This window comes from Camelus ferus, chromosome 4 (genome assembly GCF_009834535.1).
Source record: "Camelus ferus isolate YT-003-E chromosome 4, BCGSAC_Cfer_1.0, whole genome shotgun sequence".
Taxonomy (NCBI): Eukaryota; Metazoa; Chordata; class Mammalia; order Artiodactyla; family Camelidae; genus Camelus; species Camelus ferus.
The window spans coordinates 33694892-33714880 of NC_045699.1; the positions used below are offsets into that span (position 1 = coordinate 33694892).

Consider the following 19989-nt stretch of genomic DNA (forward strand, 5'->3'; position numbering starts at 1 on the left):
GTCTAAAATTGGTAAGTCAAGAAATAGAGACTTGAGTATATTATTTAAAGTTATAACAGTGGAAACAATACAAAAATAAGAAACACAAAAATTGGGAGGCAGAAAGGAGAGAATGTGGGAGTTAGTAAAACTGTGTTTTCTTCTCTTTCGGAGTAGAATGTCAGAGACTTAAAAATGATAGCTCAATTAAGAAAAGCAAAACTATATTATTTAATGTTAAAATAAGAGCCATAGGAAGAACAAAACCCAGAAACTTTAAAAAGTGGTCTTCTCTAGAACTAGAGGTTGGATGGTGAGTGGGAAGGAAAATCTTAATTTTAATTTTAGACTCTTATATAGTTTAAAGTTTTTTTCACACATGCAAGTTATTTTCTTTCCTTTTTAAAAAATTGCCTTATTGAGATTAATTTATATACCATTCCACTCACTCACCTAAAGTGTACAATTCAGTGGTTTTTAGTATATGCAGAAAGTTGTACATCCGTCATTGCCCTCAGCTGTAGGACATGTTCATCATTCCCCACCAAATTCAGTGCCCACCCCCTTTCCCCAGGAAGTCCCCCTCTCATAGCTTTCGGGACCCACTGATCTATTTCCTGTCTCTATAGATTTGCCAGTTTTGAACATTTCATATCAATGGAATCAAACAACGGGTAAACTTTTGTATCTGGCTTTTTTCAATTAGCATAATGTTTTCAAAGTTCATCCATGTGGTAGCAGTATCAGTACTTCATTCTTAGTGCTGAATAAACTTCCATTACGTAGGTATACCACATTTTGTTCATCTATTCATCAGTTAATGGAGAGTTGGATGGTTTTCATGTTTTTGGCTATCATAAATAACGCTGCTATGAACATCTACATACACGTTTTCTGTGGATGCATGTTTTCATTTCTCCTGGGCATATACCTAGTAGAGAAATTGCTGAGTCATATTGTAACTCTCTGTTTAACCTTTTAAGGAACTGTCAGACTATTTTCCAAAGTAATTGCACCTTTTCACATTCCCACCAGCAACATATGAGGGTTCATTTCTCCACATCTTCACCAACACTTGATATGATGTCTTTCTGATTCTAGCCTTCCTGGTGGGTGTGAAGTGGCATTTCATTGTGGTTTTGACTTACATTTTCCTAACAGCTAATAGTGGTGAGTATCTTTTCATGTGCTTATTGGCAGTTTATATATCTTCTTTGGGGAAATGTCTATTCATATCCTTTGCCCTAGGCACATGTTATTTTCACCTTTAAAAAGTAGTATAATATATTTTAAAGCATAGTAAGCAAATACCAAATATTAGAGATGATAGTCTCTCTCTGAAGAAAATCGAGTTATTTCTTTTTTGTTTTTCTAATTTTTTCTAAAATTTTAAAACATCTGTAACTTTTTGTCATCATCAGATATGACTATTTCCCTCAATTCTTTATCTTTTTCTGATTTGAAAAAGTAGCCTAAGAAATTTTTGAAATGGAGACACAATATTAGCCTAAAGACAATGTTAGCTAACATTTTAGCAGATTTCCCTCCAAGATATTTTACTAGACTTTCTGTACATTTTTGAGGTTGTAGTATATGTACATGTTCAAATTACGCCTTTTATTCTTATCATGATACAGTAAATAAACCCCTGTGTATTAAACAAAGCTCTTTAACCAGTTCTTCTGAAAGTCTCTAGAGGAAATGCTGCTCTTTTTGTGTGCACAATGGTCATGAGAGAGGGCTTCTTTCTTACCCTTGTTACTTTAAAATGAAGGAAAAAATTAAGCCACATATATACACACACTGTCCCCAACTCGTGGAAAACACAAACCAAGTAGAACTTGGAGAGGACATAGCCTGGTCCTTTGCTGCAGCCTGACGCTCTCTCCCCATTGCACAAGGGAAAGACAGAGGGGAGTCTTATGCAGTAGGAAGGAGTTTGGCAACACTCCAGCCTTTTTTAACTTGTATCTTCGTGATGTGGCTTTGCCTTTTGGTTTGAAATATTTGTAAATCCCGACTCTCATATTTTTCCTTACAGAGTATTTGTGCTAGGAAAAAAATACACTTCTTTTTCTTGCTCCATCCTCTTTCTTTCTCCCTCATAACTCTTTCTCCTGAAAGCATTCACGCCATCAGGACAAGCTAGCTGACGATAGAACTATGACTTATGCTTTTTTTCATCTTTTTCTTTTCCTCCCAAAGCCTCCAGAATTTCCAGTTACAGCAACTTCACAAGCTGATTGCAGATTCCCTTTTCCCCCATCATGGTGGAATCAATAGCACTCTCCTCATGGCAAGAGCTCCAGGAGACACTTCTCTACGCTTGCTTCAAGTGTTCAATTTTCTGTAACACTATAGGCTGCTGACTCTTCCTGCTCCCATGTGTAGCCACACTTCCCAGACAGCAACACCATTCCAAACTACACATATACAACAGGCTGCTTCCAATCTGAAAATCCAAGGAAAACACCAGGATACAAGCATAGGAGAATAAATCTGACTACCAAAGACTCCCTCCTAGGCCTCCAGTCATAATCCTAGCTATGCAAGAATAAACTTAGGATGAATGATTCATCTTTAATTCAACACACTGGAAAGGAAATACAGTGCTCAGTACCATCCATGCTATCCTCTTCTTCCTGAGCACAGCACTTAGATCTATTTTTCCCAGCCTCCTGCTGGTAGCTGGGGCCATGGTCCAAGTTCTGCCCAGTGAAATGTGAGTGGATGTGATATTCTCCACCTCTATCCTGGCATCTTAAATCCTTTGCTCTCTCTCCCATTTCAGCAGAGGGTTTGGAATCCACTTGCTGAAGATAATGGTGCCACAAGATGGAAGGACCCAGGGTCCCTGAATGATGGCAGGAAGCCAAGCCCACATCACCAAACCATGTTGAACAGAGTCACAAACAAGAAATGAACCTTTATGGTATTGATCCACATTCATTGAGGATTGGGAGTGGTATCTTACCTAGTTTGCATACCTTAATTAACACCCTCCTTTTTCTACCTCCCACCCCTGCAAAATATTTTATGTTGTGACAGCTTGTAAAAGGGGTCCAAATCAGGACTCCATTTTGCTAGCAAAGCATTCAAATTCAAATATCACCAAGAGGAGAAGCTTACTAGTAAGGTTCTGCCTAAATGGTCCCACGTCCAGAAAAGTCCCTAAATTTTTTGAGAAACAAAAGGAAAAATCAACACCGTCTTCCTGGTGCATTCACATAGTGAGGTGTCACAGAGGACTTGAGAAATCTTAATGGGGGCTTCACTGGCTGACTGAAGTTAACATTCACTTCTCTTCACCATGTATCTATTGTGCCACTAGTGTCAGTCACACCATCTCCCTTCGGAAAGCAAGGCTGAGAAACTCCTAAGTCTCAGCCTGGAAGCTGCCCCTTCCTACAGGGTGGGAGCTAATCTTGCTCACTGTAAGCACCTGAGCCCTTCCGTAAATGGCTACAGGAGGGCATCAGCTACACGGAGGACATCTTGGGCAGATAGTTACTGCTTCTATTTTGGAAGCTGAAGTGTCTTAGTAGAATTCATTACCTTTCCTTCTTTATCAGCCTCCCTTGTAGATTCCATTATTTCCTGGTGTTGTTTCTAGACCTGTCACTCTTTCATTGTGACCCATTTAAATGTCAAATGTGCTCACTATTGATGAGAAACTGTTTTAATGTTTCAAGGAGGTAGAACCCAAACTGAGTATTTCTCATTTTAGAACAAGGAAGCTTCTGGCATGAAACACCTATGCTTAAGTTGTGAAGAGTCCAGGGCACATTCTGCTGACCACCTCCTAATCTAGGGATAGGATGGCAGCCCTGGGTTTTATTCCTGGTTCTACATCTGGATTTTGTGACTTTAGATCGATGATTTCAATGCACTCTTCCTCAGGGTATAATAATTGCAATGGATTTTGTGGAATTTTGAGGAACACTGCTGATTCATTTCTGTCTCCTTCCTGTACTTCAAGCTTTTAAACCAGCCTCTCCAACCAAAAGAGGGTTTCTTTCCCTCTTATGAAGACCTGACTTTCCAGGTATTCAGAACTCAAGTTCAGACTTGATATACAAAATGTGTGTATAAATCTTCCATGCCTCTAGGATGCTTTCTGAAATGCAGCATGGATCTCTGTGCTGTCCTACCAATTCTCTTTTTCCTTCTTTCTCCCCTCCATTCTGATATTCTTTTTTTATTTTAATTCAAGCCATGCTTTAAATTTTTTTATTTTTAATTTTTTAAATTGAAATATAGTTGGTTTACAATGTTGTACTAATTTCTAATGCACAGCATAGTGAATCAGTTATACATATACATACATATACTCCTTTTCATACGTTTTCATTATAGGCTATTATGAGGTGTTGAATATAGTTAGTTCCCTGTGCTATACAGTGGGACCTTGCTGTTTGTCTGTTTTATATATAGTAGTTAGTGTCTGCAAATCCTGAACTCCCAATGTATCATTATGATACTCTCTTGCTTCTTGTTCACTCTTCAAATCGAACACTATTAAGTTTATGTTGTTTTTGTAACTTCTGGGCAAAGGGGAAATTCACTTAGAAAAGGTACACATGTGAGTTTGTAAAAACAAGAAACTATTAAGGAGAAAAAGAGTGACTGAACTCAACAGAAAACAGACTGTATAGGCTGGAGGAAATTAGACTAGAATTTGTAGTGGCATATGCATTTTTTAAATGTAAAAAACATATAACATTGAAAGTTTTTAAAATCTAAGAATTACCCTATCCTAGCATAAGAACTTTAATTTTTAATTGTTTTCTTTCAGGAGTTGTTCATGTGCGTATTTCTTCACCTAATTATAATCTCAATGCATATAATTTTGTATTTTGGTATGAATTTGTTGCTTGCTTTCTTAGCTCATATTTCCTGATGTCAACATCAGCTAGTCTTGAGGAGAACTAAGACGATACCAACCTCAGGGCAAAAAAATAATGTTTACAGGACTTTTAGCTGGCAGAGTTGCATGTTTTCTAGTTAAAATTTTCATAAAACCTTAGGAAAAAGTACTGAGGTGTTGGGAATTGCTTGAGAAGGGCTGAGACACGTATCACCTCTTCTAAAGGGTTCTGAGCCCTTGATCTTCAGCCCTCTCCAAGCCTTGTCATTCTACGTCTTGCAGAAGGCATCTAAGGATCATAGACCATCAGGCTTGTACGTGACCTTTCAAAGCACCTCATGATACACCTTTATGATACAGACATGAATCTGAATACAAAGAATCTGAGGCCAAGAGAGAATGCAGACTTCACTGCTGCAGAGACAGTGGTGGGATGAGAAAGCAGTCCTCAGACTCCTAGTTCAGTGCGCTCTCCAAACCTGAGAGGAAGACAGACAAGTGATGGATGGGATTAAAGAAGAAAAGATGCAGCAAGAAAAGAGAGCAAAGCTAGATAAAAGAAAGATGGTACAGGGAGAAAGAAGAGACCGAAGGTAATTGAGGGTGAGGTTTCAAGCCTTTGTTAATTTTAAGAGCAAACCTGAAATTAGAGAGTATGGGTTCCCTGGATAAACGGGTCCTCAGAAATGAGCATCTCAAGTTATGTAGGGGAGTCTGCTAAGCATTTAGCTTTTCTTAGCGGCTTAAAAATGAAGTTTCTAGAAAGAGAAGGCAATGTGATGAGAGATGATCCTTTAGGAGTCATGAGGGATGCAGCCTCGACTTTACTGTTTGATGTCCATGGAGGCAATGCATGCTTTTCATTTGGCTTCTTGAGAGTTCCTTCTTGAAAAATAATTAACTAATGGGCTGCTAGAAGAACTCACGGTTGACCAGTGTGCCCCACATCCCTCTGGCAACTCCTTTCCAGATATTTATTGGACTTCAGTTTTCCCCTGAGACATCACCAAAGAAACAGCTAAATATGCCCTAGCAATCTAGAGAAACTCGACCTCCTTTCATAGAAAGGTCCAGAAAGGATATGTACCTAGCCTGAAGTTCCATAGCTTAGAAGAACAACCCCCCAAAACTTAGCAGGTGATATAGTCTCCCCAAGATGGCTGTGATAAGGCCCTTGTATTCTTGTATGTCCATACTGCCCTCAAATCAAACATGAGTGTCTATTTCCTCTCCTCTTGAACTCGGTTGGTCTTGTGACTGCTTTAACCAATAGAATGAAGTGGAAGTAATCTTCTAGAAACTTCAAGCTCAGTTCTTAAGAGGACTGGCAGTTTCTAGTTCTTCCCTCTTAGAAGCCTGGCTGCCCTGTGAGAAGTCTGACAATTCTGCTGAAAGGACAGCTTGCTGTGAGGAAGTCCAAGCTAGCCATATAAAAGAGAGAGGTTGGGGGAGGCAGATGGAGGTGACTGATGTGCGAGTGAATCCTTCTCCGACCTTCCAGTTCAGCCTAGCTGCCAGCGGCCACCTAAATGCAGCCAAGTGAGTGACCCAAGCCAATGCCCAGCTGAGCCCAGTTGACTCACAGACTCCAGAAGTAGTAAATTTTGGTTGTTATTGGCTACTAGTTTTGGGGTGGTTTGTTATGCAGCAATAGAGAATTAATTGAAGCAGTGACTTAAAAGAGCAACCATGTATTATTTCTCATGAATCTGTGAGTTGGGTGGGTGGTTCTGCTGATCTGGACCAAGCTTGGTAGATCTCATTTGGACTCATTTGTACCTCTGCAGTCAACTGAGGTCTGGCTGGTCAAGGATGACCTCAGCTGCGATGACTCAGCTCTGCTCTCCAGGGTCTTTCATCCTCCAGTGGTCTTGTTCTCCTGGTGATGTCAGAATTCCAAAAACAGAAGTGGAAATGCCCAAAATTTTTTGGAAAATACTTTTTTTTTTTGGAGCAGTTTTTGGTTCACAGTAAAATTGAGGGTAAGAAACAGAGACTTCCCATTACCTTCTGCCCCCACACATGCATAGCCTCCTCCGTTATCAACACACACCCCCCCTAGAGTGGCACATTTGCTACAACTGAAGAACCTACACTGACACCATCATTATCACCCGAAGACCATGGTTTACATTAGGGTTCACTCTTGGTGTTGTTATAGTTTTAGACAAATGTATAATGACATGTCTTCATCATTATAGTATCATACAGAGTAGTTTTGCTGCCCTAAAATCCTGTGTTCTGCATATTCCCCCTCCCTCCCCACAATTCCTGGCAGCCACTGATTTTTTTACTGCCTCCACAGTTTTGCCTTTTCCAGAATGTTACATAGTTGGAATCATACAGTATGTAGCCTTCTTTCACTTAGTAATATGCATTTGTTTTCTCCATACTTTTTTTTAGCACTGAGTAGTATTCCACTGTATCGCAGTTTGTTCATTTGTTTACCTACTGAAGGACACCTTGATTGCTTCCAAGTTTTGGCAATTATGAACAAAGCTGCTATAAACCTCCACATGCAGGTTTTTGTATCAACATACGTTTTCAACTCCTTAGGGCATTTATTAAGAAGCCAATTGCTGAATCATAAAGTAAGAGTATGTTTAGTTTTATAAGAAACTCAAAAACTGCTGTTCAAGCTGGCCATTCCATTTTGCGTTCCCACCAGCAATGAATAAGAGTTCCTGTTGCTCCACATCCTTGTCAGCATTTGGTGTTGTCAGTGTTCTTGATTTTGGAAATTTTAATAGATGTGTAGTGGTATTTCTTTGTTATACAAACATGTTTTTCAAAACTTCTCTTACCTCAAGTCTGCTATTGTTCCACGGACCAAAGTAACTCATATGGGGGAAGCACAAAGTGGGAGGGGACTACAAAGTCAGAAACAAAGGACCTGAATAAAGGGAAGTATTAATTGGGGTCATTAATGCTATCAAATCTTCTATAAGAAATCTATGCCTGTTTCTCATAGGGGAGTATTAAATAGCATTATTAAGATTTTGGACTAAGGTCTGAAATCAATTGGATAAATTATACTTGAAACCAAGTAAAACGATTAGATAAGCATTATCTGAGTTTTAAATATTTCCAGATTTTATGGCCAAGTCATGATTGCTAATGACAGTAATGTTGTTTTATTTCTAATAGTGGGTGACTTTCCCAAATTCCTGTTAATAGATTTCAAAATAGAATCAAGAAGAAATATCAGGTCTTACAGTATGTGGTCCCAAGTTCCATTAATTAATTTACGGTAATGATGATCTTAAGGCTCTTGGTGGAGTTCCTTAGGATCCTGTTTAATAGACAGCTCTCTAAATAGCCAGTGAGCAGTCTGCTTTGTGACTTCTCTCTGGAAACCAAAGGCTGTTGGCATCTGTGCTTTACAGAAAGGAATCAAACAGTCTCTTAATGGAAAAGGAGGGCTGTGTGTACGTGTACGTGTCCATTTGTACATAGTGTGTGTGACCACCTCTGATCCACTGTTTTAAGTTTGGTTTTACCTCTTTTCACCTCCTCTGCATTCCCAGGAAATGCTGAGAACTGACTTTGCATTTTCACTTACTGCCACCTCTCTGAGAAGCAATTTGTTTTCCACTCCTTGGATTTCAGAGTAGATGTCTGAGGAGCAGAGGAGAGACTGGGATTACCATCCCCAGTTCCCAGCCAGCCTGCTACTTACAGTGGTGTGCTGCTGCCCTCTACACAATGATTCATGCCAGGCAGATGAAGCATTCTTTGATCTGTTTCTTCCCTCTACCTCGCCCTCTTTAGACCCCAAATTGAACTTTGTTAATCTAGTGTTTCCATGAGTCAAAGAACCTGTGTTCTGGCCCTTGCGTCACTTAATGTCTTTGGGTCTCAGTTTTTACTTCTGTAAAGTGAGCATGCTGGACTAGATGTCAGTTCCTGCCCTGAGCTTGGAAGAGTCTAGGATACGCCGATAAAACCAGACACAAGTCACAGGGTCCTAAAAAAAAAAAAGTGATGCTCTAAAACTCCTAGTAATGGTTGGGCACATCTGAAAGAGGTAGGCTGGAAAAACTGTCTAACAGATACATGTTACCAAGGAGTTACTGCACTCCATTCTGAGCTGATATGGTGGGGGTAGCGGGGTGGGAGGTACAAAAAAGATTTCAAAATGGAAGAAGAGTTTCATTTGCTGAGAACTAAAAGAGTATCTCATCAAACTGTTGGTATCTAAGGATAAGGACCATGAAGTGTTGTTCTTCCTCGTACAGAATGTATCCCACGTTTCCCATCAGTGCGTTTTTCGTTTGTTCTTTAAATAAGGGTAAGGTGGAAGGCACTGGTGAGGGTAAGAAATATCACCGGCTTTGATTCACCTGGGAGAGATCTGCTACCTTTTATGTTCCTATTAAGTACATTTAGCTATAACTTCCATGATAGCACCCCCCCCCCCCGCCCCCCGAGAGAGTCCTTTAGACCTGGTCCCTTTCCTCTCCGCAGCTAGACTGAGGTCAGGTGAGATTACGCCCACTCAGCGCTAAGAGTAAGATTTAGCCCGACCCCCCCCCCCCATCACCGCCCCTTGACGTCCCTCCAGCCTCCTCTCTCCTAGGACCTCCAAGCCTACCTACTTCTACCTGTTGGGTAGATCTTACTTCCTGGGAACACTTGCTGTCCTCAGACAAGCCTGTCCCTTCCTGGTGAAGGGGGCACCTGTGCTTAAGTGAGGGCTTCGGCGCAAGTGGAGTCTAGCGGGCAGGTGACCAGGCGTTGCAGAGTTCGGCGGCCTGAGGAGGCGGGGAGCCCTAACCCAAACACAACCCTATTTAGAGCGGTTGCAAGACTTTGAGCACCGCCGTGAAGCCCTTGGCCAGCCCTGGAGCCTTGAAGGACCGGCCAGATCTAGGGGCCCGCCCCAGCCCCGCTCTCCATCTTAGGCACAAGGCGGCGGGACACAGCGCAGTGTCCCCAAGCATCGACTCGGGGGCCCAGTCCAACTGCGGCAGAGGCTCCCGCCGCCGCTACTGCAAACCCGTGTAGCTTCCCTGCAGGGCGTGCGGAGATGGAGCGAGGGGGTGGAGAGAAAAGGGGAAGAGCCTGGGCGGCCGGCGGGCGGGGCCTGCAGCCTCCCCGAGCCGCGGCCGCCGCCGCGCAGCCCGCTCTCTCCCTCCACGTCTCGCTCCGACTACCCGCGCGCTGTGCGCCGGGACCCGTGCTCGAGCCCAGAGGCGCCCTGCTCTTCGGCCCCCCGCCCCGAACACGCCGCGACCAGGCCGCGCCCGGCGGTCGAGCCGCTCCGAGCGGCGGGAGCTTTGGCGGCCGCTCGCGGCTCAGTCTGGCCGGAGGACCGGCGGGGAAGGAAGGGGAAAGCGGGTACACACACACCGGCCGCGGCGCGCGCGCACTGCACACTCGCAGCCGCTCGCCCCCGCAGAGGCGCGTCCGGGGCGAGTTTGGCCCCGCGGCTCGGGCCCGGCACCTGCCCGCTCCCCGCGCTGCGCCCCGGCCCGGGCCCCGCCCCGCGGACCCTCCCGCCCCTCGCCTGCGCAGCTCTCCCTGCGCCCGAGGGAAGCGACTACGTCCCGGTAACTTGCAGAGTGTGGCGCAACTGGTCTCGACACCGGAGGCGCCCTAAGGCTGTCGGGGTGAGGTAAGTTTCCTGCGCGTCCCCGGCCCCTCCTCCCTCGACCCTCCTTCTGGGCTCGGGCTTGAGGGCTCTGGGTCTCTGGTGAATCCTGGAGGTCCCGCGACGCTCCCACTTTGTTCGCCTTATGCTAGAGATAGGGTGGAGGGGGGCGCGTGGCCACCAAAGCCGGACCTTAATTCTGAGGGGGCCACGGCTGCGCGCTTCCCGTGGGCATCCACTCGCTCACCACCTGGATCCCCGGGGCCGCAGTGACACTTGGGGTTCACTCCGGGTTCACTTAATCAGGGGAGTTAGGTACCTGAGTTTGGCTGCAGAAAGAGAGGTCTCCCATCACCGTCCCCCGGTATTAAACAGCGGCGAACTTGTTAGGCGCCCCTGGGATCTCACAGAGGGTCTTGCGAGTCGGTGTTCTGGTCATTTCTGGCTCGGGAGCCGGATTGAACAGGTGCGGTATGGTTCCAGCCTAAATGCAGTAACAGACTTGTGCGTTCCCCCGGCTTCTCTCCCCCAGCCCCGACAACATGACGGTTCAGCAACTGGGGCGGGGGGTGGGAGTGTGGGGACACCAGAGAGGGAGAATGCAGGGGTTAGATTTGCCAGACCGGTGCCAAAAGTGCCAAGAGTCGCCAAAACAGAAGACAACAAATGTCTGCATATCGTTCATCTATGCAGATAAGCCTGTTGTCAGTTCTTACCAACCCCCCCACCCCCAGCTCACTTGTCTCTGGTGCCCGGCGTGGTTGGATAGAAGGCTGTTCCAGAGAAGTTGTTTGGATAGGCTGATGAATTCTTTCTTCTGATCTGGGTTCTCAGCAAGGAAATGCTAGTTACTCTGATGCTTTTTAAAGGGAGCGTGTTGCAGACCAAACCCCCCCCCCCTTACTATTTTTCTGTGACATTCTCAGCCTGCCAGAGGCCCTAGCTCTAACGTGAATGGCCCTTGAGCGGTATGTTGGGGCCAAGAATGTATTAGTTCCCTGCAAAGAAGCAGCAGTCTCCCCATCAGTACTACTGTCCGTAGGTTTGGGGAACCCTTGTTGCCCCTCCTGTGAAGAGCATCCACCCAGACTTCTGTCTAGTTCCATGTAAATGCTGAAGTGTACTGCAGTTGTTAGAGTGGAGAAAAGCCAGCGGGTTGGTTTCCTTACCACTCTAACGTGATAAGTAAAATAGTGTTCATGGAGGCTTTTGTCAGAGCATATCCAACTGAAAGAAGGCCCTAGAAATAAACCTTTCTCAGCCAAATCCATACCACTGAGAAGTTGAATAAGCATCATGCATGATCTCTGAGCTGAGGGAAGTGGTGTGTTCTTTGGAGACTTACGAAGACCAGTGAGAAAGCTGGTAAATCTGAGACTGATATGATATCTTAGTTGAGAAGGAAAACTGTTAAATGAATAATAGAGCCATGTTGTATTTTGGTCCAAATTAAGAAGACTTAGAGGGATTTGATAATAATACTTAGGTTTGCATCAATGCCTTGCAATTTGTAAATGCTTTGCAGTGTTTTCTGAGAAACATTTAATTCTGACCACTTCCGTAGCAGGCAGGGCAAAGATTATTAACCACATATTCACAGGAGGAATGTGAAGCTCACAGGTTCATTGATTTATCAAGGTAATAAGTGGCTGGAATTAGAGTCGAAGCCATTTTCTCTGAAATCACCACGAACACTTCATCCTCCAGTGCCATTTCTGTACCTGTATAACATTTTTACAATGGTCAGACTTCATTTATTGTGGTCTACACTGTCTCACTGTGAATTACTGTTCATATGTCAACAGATGAGGAAACTGAGGTTTAGACAAGTGGTGAGAGTTTTCCATGGTATCGTGTCTAATCTAGTGGCATTTACGAGACTAGAACTCAGAGCTCCTGATGTCCAGCTCTTCTCTTTGTGGATTGTGCCATTGTATCCACTTCTGATAGCAATGAGGACATGTCATGGATGCTCCAGTACCCAGTCGTGTTGAGCATGCCTGCTGGTGACCTGGGTTCTAGTTCTGGCACTGACATTGGCTATGTAACCTGGACCAAAACATACCACCTTCTGAGCCTCAAGTCTCCCACATATTAAACACATATTAAATGCTAGTTTTAGCATTCTGTAATGCTTATCAATACATTTGTAATCTAAAGTTACCATTTTCTCTAGGTGAAGAAAAACTTTTCATCCTGTGTTAACTAAAGGGTTTAGCTAATTACCTATTCCACTTCTAATTTACTCCCCCTTCACCACACACTACTTAATGAAGGGAAGGAAAATTCCAAGGGCACTTTAGCTTAGCATCTATATTGTTTAGTATTGATGTTTGAATTGGAAACATTCTGAGGGGCTGAACTACTCTAAAATAAATGTCAAGATTCACCTGAATATTCCAGACCATCAACTCAGACCTTTATTTACTTGAGCTTTGGGGTTTGCATGTAGTAAGTACTCAATAAGAGTTGTTGAATAAAGGAGGTGAATAAAATCACTCATAAGGAAAACACAAGCTGTAAAAAATAGAAAGCATCTCATCAAGTAAATTCCCAGCATCTGCTGACCCGTAAGACAATTTACCTACATGAGGTTTGCCTCCTGAGCAGGCAGGTGTAGGCACCCATGGTGGCTCTCATTCCTGAGTACATCATATCAAAAAGTTGTTCTTTCTCTGTGTAGGCAATGGACTTGCATCATCTATGTCATGCTCTTTTGTTTGCCTCCACCTCTCCTTCCCCTTTAGTTGTTAGTAATGTGTAACTGGCTGAAAGATACATTCCTAGAAAATTGACTTGTGCCATTTTATGAAAGAGTATGTCTTGAAATGAAGAAAAAAACCACTCTTACATTTGGGTAAATTTCAGCAGCTGCTGATACTGGCCCGTGGTTTCAGAGGGGAACCTAATTAACAAAACCCACCTGGTTTCTGTTCCCTTTAAGAATCCTCTTCTCTTTCCACCACTTTTTCATGTATGCACAGAACTAGTATTTTTATGTTTGAAAGAATGATGACAAAGAATTAGAATGGATATTAAATATCATTTACAGATTCAGCCATTGGGGATTGAGGTAGATTTCTTTCTGATAAATAATTCAAATATTAACTAGTTCAGAGACTTGCAGCTTTTATGGATAAGACAACTAAGGCTTGGAGATATGAACTGACTTAGGGTCACAGATGTTTAGCTGGAGGACAAGGGCTAATGTGAAATTCTTAAGACAGTTCTTGAAGTTGTGCCAGGGGTTCTATGGTGAAAGTGCACTTTTGACTTTTAGAAATCATACAGGTTAACAGAAAATTTCTGTTTACTAGTAATTATTAATGAGGCATCATATTTTAAAATGGTTTAGTTATTGGTGTTTTAAAATTGTCTTGTCCAAGCAGATAATTAAGGAGACAATGTCCATTTTCATCCATTCACGTTAATTCTCCTGGCTTATATGTGTATCATTGGACTCAGAATCAATACTTTGCTCCAGCCAGTGCTTGGAGGGAGGAAACTATTTGAATAGAAATACAGATGTATGGTGGTTTTCCATGCTTCTCTTCCTGGTTAATAACGCCAGAAGCCAAAGGTGGCTTTGTCATACACTGGTAAAGTTATAAATATTTATACATTTAATTTGCATTTTCATTTTTCTTGTACTTCTGTTAAATGGTGAATCAGAACATTTACTATCCTGGAAAAATAATTTTTTCCTGTGGCTAGGGCCTTCTTTAGTTACTCTGTAAAACATCAAGCCCTAAATGTATTTGTTACAGAAACATGTTCTCTTTGTATCAAGAACACTGACTGGAGTTGGAAGGAGTCCTTCTATTTTTTTAGAAGCTGCCCAATTAGGACTGTACATTATGTCGCTCAGCTGTTCATTTGTAGACTTATCTATGGCAATTCTCCTAAATGCCAGGGAAACCAGGGAGTGGGGGAAACCTAGCCTTTTGTTCTATTACTTTTCTTTTTTAAAATAAATGTTAAACTTTATTGATGATATTTTTGAAGTATTATAACGTCAAAATTGGCTGCCATTGATGAAACGTTTTATTCATTCAGGTTCCTTTCAGTATAAAAGGTGAGACTAGGGAAAACAGGTCTGATTTTGTGTATTCCATTTGTAACTGTATCTACTTCTATTTCATCAGAGGTGTGGAGGCGATGACATAAGGAAACATGTTAATCGTAGCCAAATTAGGATACTCTTGGGAAGATTTGAAACATAATTACTGGGATGTGGTTACAGATCTAGTCAACCAACAGTGCCTTGATATTATTGTTTTAAGTTAAAACAAACTGATATTTGAGAGGACAACTCCCTGAAGTGTGTATTCTTCTTGTAGAAAGTCTTCTGCATTGTTTGAGGGGTGAATTAACAATAGATGTGCAGTGTGTTTTGAGGAGTTGATATAATGGGTGAGCAAGTTCTTGAGACTTGTCTTCTGTAAGAGTTTTAGAAAGGCCATTATAAAGTTGTAATGAACTACATGGCGTCAAGGATGCAGTATTGCTCCCACTACAAACGGGCATGTGAGTGTCTTTCAGTAGAGGTCCTTCAGACCAGGATTGGACTTGTAAGCACTGGAGGCCTACAACGTATAATTACCTTGAATTAGAAATAAAATTCTAAAGACACAGGACTGTAGAAAATTCACCCATTTTGTAAGATAAAGGTGATATTTAAGACTTTGCCATTCAGTATTGCTGAGGAAGGGGTTTGGGAGGAAGTTATAATTAGCCATAAAAATATGTTTTTTTTGCTTCATAGACCGGCACAAGAAATGCAGGAGATTCAACTTGTAGCGTAATGGATTTTCAACATTTAAAGCATTTTTTTTTTTTTAAACTATGCCCACCATCATAATCTCTCGATTGCTTGGTCATATCATTTGTTGATAAAGTAAGGAAACGAAACAGCAACAATAAAAAGAAGCAAAAACTGTGACCAGCATGAAGAAATGGTGAGTGCATCATAGGTGTTTAGCTAATATTTGTCAGTGGGAAAGGATGGGCGTCATGTTTTATTTGTCTTTGTATTCTTGGAACTCAGCACTCTGACCGGGAGATAGGGTTTAATAAATACTGAACAATTCATGCATTTACATGAATATCACTCTTCAAAAGCTTGGGATGTTTCATAATTACTCTGATTTTGCTAATTTACAGACCATTTTAGAAATGTCAGGCAGACTGATAAACATTAGTCTTAACAGTTTATAGTGGTCCTTCATTTTACATTGTAAATATATTTATTCACCAGACCGCCAACTTTTTTTATATGCCTAGAAATGATTTTTTTCTCTTCCCTAATAGAAATAATAATGTGTACTGTGTTATTCTTTTTACTCAAAGCTTCTCTAAGTTAATCAGTTTAAATGTTACCTCCTCCAGGGGCTTTCTCTGATCGTCTAACTTAAAGGGAACCTTCTTCATATATTTTCTTCTTCCATCACAGTGGATACTGATACATTTATGTATTTCACTTGATTATTTTTTATCACCTCTGCTCAAATACACATTCAGCCTAAGATTATAAACACCTTGAGGACAGAGATCATGGTTCTTTAACACTGTTTTTTAGGATAGTGCTTGGCATATGTTAGATGCCTAGTAAACATGTAAAGGAATGAATGAATAGGTCCCATCCATTCTGTGAAGATGAACTGGGCTGCCGTTGAGGTCACTCAAGCCAAACAGTTTCAGTTGTGAAGATGAGTTTTTTTAGGGAGGAAGGTAATTAGGTTTGTTTGTTTGTTTGTTTGTTTGTTTGTTTTAATGGAGGTGCTTGGGATTGAACCTAGGACCTTGTATGTGCCAAGCATGCACTCTACCACTGAGTTATATCCTCCCCTCCGAGATGGTTCCTGAAGGCTGGCTATGGCAGCTTCATGAGAATGACAACCTCCAGGAGAAGGAAACAGTGCTTCTTTAGGTGAATAGGTTCTGGCATGAGTATAAAGCAGTATCTCTGTTTAAAGAGTTCTTTCTTTTTGATAAACAACAGATTTCTTCTGTATAGCATAGGGAACTATATACAATATCTTGTAGTAACCAGAATGGAAAAGAATGTGAAAACAAATATATGTATGTACATTATGTTGTACACCAGAAATTGACACTCTGTAAACTGACTATACTTTAATTTCTTTAAAAAGTTAAAAAAAAAAAAGTTATTCCTTTTCATTTACTCAAAAATGAATAGATCAGAGAAGTAGAAATTGTGATGCATCAAACATTCCAAAACTGTTAAAATGGGTTCTAAAAGTACCTAAATCGTAAACATATGTAGTTGTTAATTAAGAAATCTTTGTGATAATATATAGGGCAAACCCTATGACACGGCAGGTGAAAGCTCCACAGCCTCAGCTGGTTTTTCTTTCAGTACTAGATACATCAGTAGCCAGTATCAGGGAAGAAGCCAGTGTGGTGGTTCTCAGGTGTTGCCCCTGGACCAGCAGCGTCAGCATCACTGAAAACTTGTTAGAAATACATATTCTCGTGCTGCATCCCAGGCCAGCTGAATCAGGGACTCTGGGGATGGGACTCAGCAATCTGAATGTCAGCAGGCCTCCAGGTGATTCTGGTGCACACTTACAGTTGGCAGGAAATGTTAAATCCATTGTTCAAAGTCTAAGCCTCCTGAACTGCTTGGCATTCCCAAGTGAATTTCAGGGTGTGTGGAGAGGGTGCCATCTGCCTGCTCCACCAGAAATACCAGGGGAGAAATCAAATCAGTCTTGGCTTTTCTCAGATCATTGTGGATCTCTAGAGAACAGATTCATATGACTGGATTGGGTATCTAGGACTTTCGATAGTTACAGAAATGCTCTGGGTAGTCACTGGCCCTACCGAGTGTTGGGTTCTCCCAGAGCTAGGGGAGAGACCAAGGAAGAGGGCTAAGACATGCTCCGTGTGTAGCTTATGACTGGGTGTTGCTTCAATAGGATGCCAGGTGGAGGAATGATTTTGAGAGCTAGTGGTTGTCTGGGAAGAGGAAACAATGATTTACTGACAGTTCTGAGTATTTCGAGTCAGTTCAACATACTAGATACTGACGGCCCCTCGGCCAGGACTGTACCAGGTGCTGTGGGGTATATAAAAAGGACAAGCCTGGTTCTGGTTCCCCTGTGCTGAGGACTTTCTCTCTTCCAGGCACTTCCCATGTGCTGTGTCTTTTCATCTTCACTGTGCTCCTCGCAGTGGGCTACAGCATCCTTGCTGATAGAGGAGAGCATGGAAACCCGATCAGGCTAGGTACGTGCTCAGGGGCACAGAACCAGTAAGGCATGGTTCCAACCCTGGCTTTCCTGACTTTAAAGCCCACGTTCTTTTCTCTTCTTCGTGCAACTGTGCCTCGAAATGTAGTTTTGGGACAAGAGTTCACGAAAGGAAGACATAAGTGAATCTAAAACTTGTATCTCTAACCTAGTCTTCTCTGTGAGCTCTGGACTACATAATTGACATTGCATGTGGATGCCCAAAGGCACCTCAAATTTTGTGTGTCCAAGACCAGACCCTGAACTTTTTCCATGCCTTGTCCTCTTGCAAGGTTGCCTAGCTCTCTGAAGGGCATCACCAGCTACTACCTCACATGAGGCAGAAACTTGAGAGCCATCCTTGACCCCGTCTTTTTCATCCACCACATCTAACCCGTCACCCATTTGTATGAATTTTACTTGCTGAATATCTCCCTCCACTGTCTGCTCCTCATTGTTTCTCCTGATCTGTCCTAGTCCAAGTTCTCATCTCTCTGCTGGATTCTAGTCACCCCCTCCCTGAATTCCTGAGTCCACTCTGTCCCTCCTCTAGTCCATCATCCATACTCCGGCCACAGCGATTGAAATGGCTGGAGAGGATCCTAGACTCGGCTGGCTGGATCCTTACCTTGTCACACCTAGCCAAGCTCTCCAGGAAGCAAACACATTCTGGTCCCTGGGGCTCTCCGAGTCAGTGGTCTTTTGAACTTTTGCACAAATCTGAGGACTTGCTCTTCCAAAGAGCAGCCTACTCCAATGCTTTTGCTCTCCTGGAATGTGTTTAGGCCACAGTCATAGCTACAGTTGACTGCTCTTTCAGGTGCAAGTGAAGACTCAAAGGTGATACTAGAGACCTGCCCAACCGACACCAAATGCCAGGTTTTCAGAGTGCTCTAGAATCCCCGAGGTGCACCCCCTCATCCTAACAAAGACTGCTATTTAGATAAGGGAAAAGCAGTTGTTGAGTAAGGAGTTAGTTGGAGGCTAAAAGCATCATCTTTTTTTTCTAAACACTTTTTATTGATTTATAATCATTTTACAATGTTGTATCAAATTCCAGTGTAGAGCACAATTTTTCAGTTATACATGAACATATATATATTTATTGTCACATATTTTTCTCCGTGAGCTACCATAAGATCTTGTATATATTTCCCTGTACTATACAGTATAATCTTGTTTATGTATTCTGCAATTTTGAAATCCCAGTCTATCCCTTCCCACCCTCCGCCCCTTGGCAACCACAAGTTTGTATTCTATGTCTATGAGTCTATTTCTGTTTTGTATTTATGCTTTGTTGGCTTTGTTTTTTAGATTCCACATATGAGCGATCTCATATGGTATTTTTCTTTCTCTTTCTAGCTTACTTCACTTAGAATGACATTCTCCAGGAGCATCCATGTTGCTGCAAATGGCGTTATGTTGTTGGTTTTTATGGCTGAGTAGTATTCCATTGTATAAATACACCACATCTTCTTTATCCAGTCACCTGTTGATGGACATTTAGGCTGTTTCCATGTTTTGGCTATTGTAAATAGTGCTGCTATGAACATTGGGGTGCAGGTGTCATTTTGAAGTAGGGTTCCTTCTGGATATATGCCCAGGAGTGGGATTCCTGGGTCATGGTAAGTCTATTCCTAGTCTTTTGAGGAAACTCCATACTGTTTTCCACAGTGGCTGCACCAAACTGCATTCCCACCAGCAGTGTAGGAGGGTTCCCCTTTCTCCACAGCCTCTCCAGCATTTGTCATTTGTGGATTTTTGAATGACGGCCATTCTGACTGGTGTGAGGTGATACCTCATTGTAGTTTTGATTTGCATTTCTCTGGTAATTAGTGATATTGAGTATTTTTTTTCATGTGCCTATTGATCATTTTTATGTCTTCCTTGCAGAATTGCTTGTTTAGGTCTTTTGCCCATTTTTGGATTGGGTTGTTTGGTTGTTATTAAGTCGTATGAGCTGCTTATATATTCTGGAGATCAAGCCTTTGTAGGTTTCATTTGCAAAAACTTTCTCCCATTCCGTAGGTTGTCTTCTTGTTTTACTTCTGGTTTCCTTTGCTGTGCAGAAGCTTGTTAGTTTCATTAGGTCCCATTTGTTTATTCTTGCTTTTATTTCTATTGCTTGAGTAGACTGTTCTAGGAGAACATTTTTGAGCTGTATGTCAGATAACGTTTTGCCTATATTTTCTTCTAGGAGGTTTATTGTATCTTGTCTTATGTTTAAGTCTTTGATCCATTTTGAGTTTATTTTTGCGTATGGTGTAAGGGAGTGTTCTAGCTTCATTGCTTTACAT

The 19989-nt window shown here is 42.2% G+C and overlaps 1 protein-coding gene and 1 long non-coding RNA gene across 4 annotated transcripts in view; one reads left to right on the plus strand and one right to left on the minus strand.

Annotated features, from left to right (window-relative positions):
* The window catches only part of LOC116663146, a 43263-nt gene extending 31933 nt beyond the window's left edge, over nucleotides 1-11330 (minus strand). For both annotated transcript variants that reach the window (XR_004319245.1, XR_004319246.1), the window contains exon 1: nucleotides 10759-11330. This is a non-coding gene — a long non-coding RNA (uncharacterized LOC116663146). The remainder of the gene's footprint in view (nucleotides 1-10758) is intronic.
* Nucleotides 9946-19989, plus strand: part of PIP5K1B (phosphatidylinositol-4-phosphate 5-kinase type 1 beta) — a 283779-nt gene continuing 273735 nt past the window's right edge. For both annotated transcript variants that reach the window (XM_032477797.1, XM_032477799.1), the window contains exon 1: nucleotides 9946-10463. The gene's annotated coding sequence lies outside the window, so the exon portion shown is untranslated. The remainder of the gene's footprint in view (nucleotides 10464-19989) is intronic.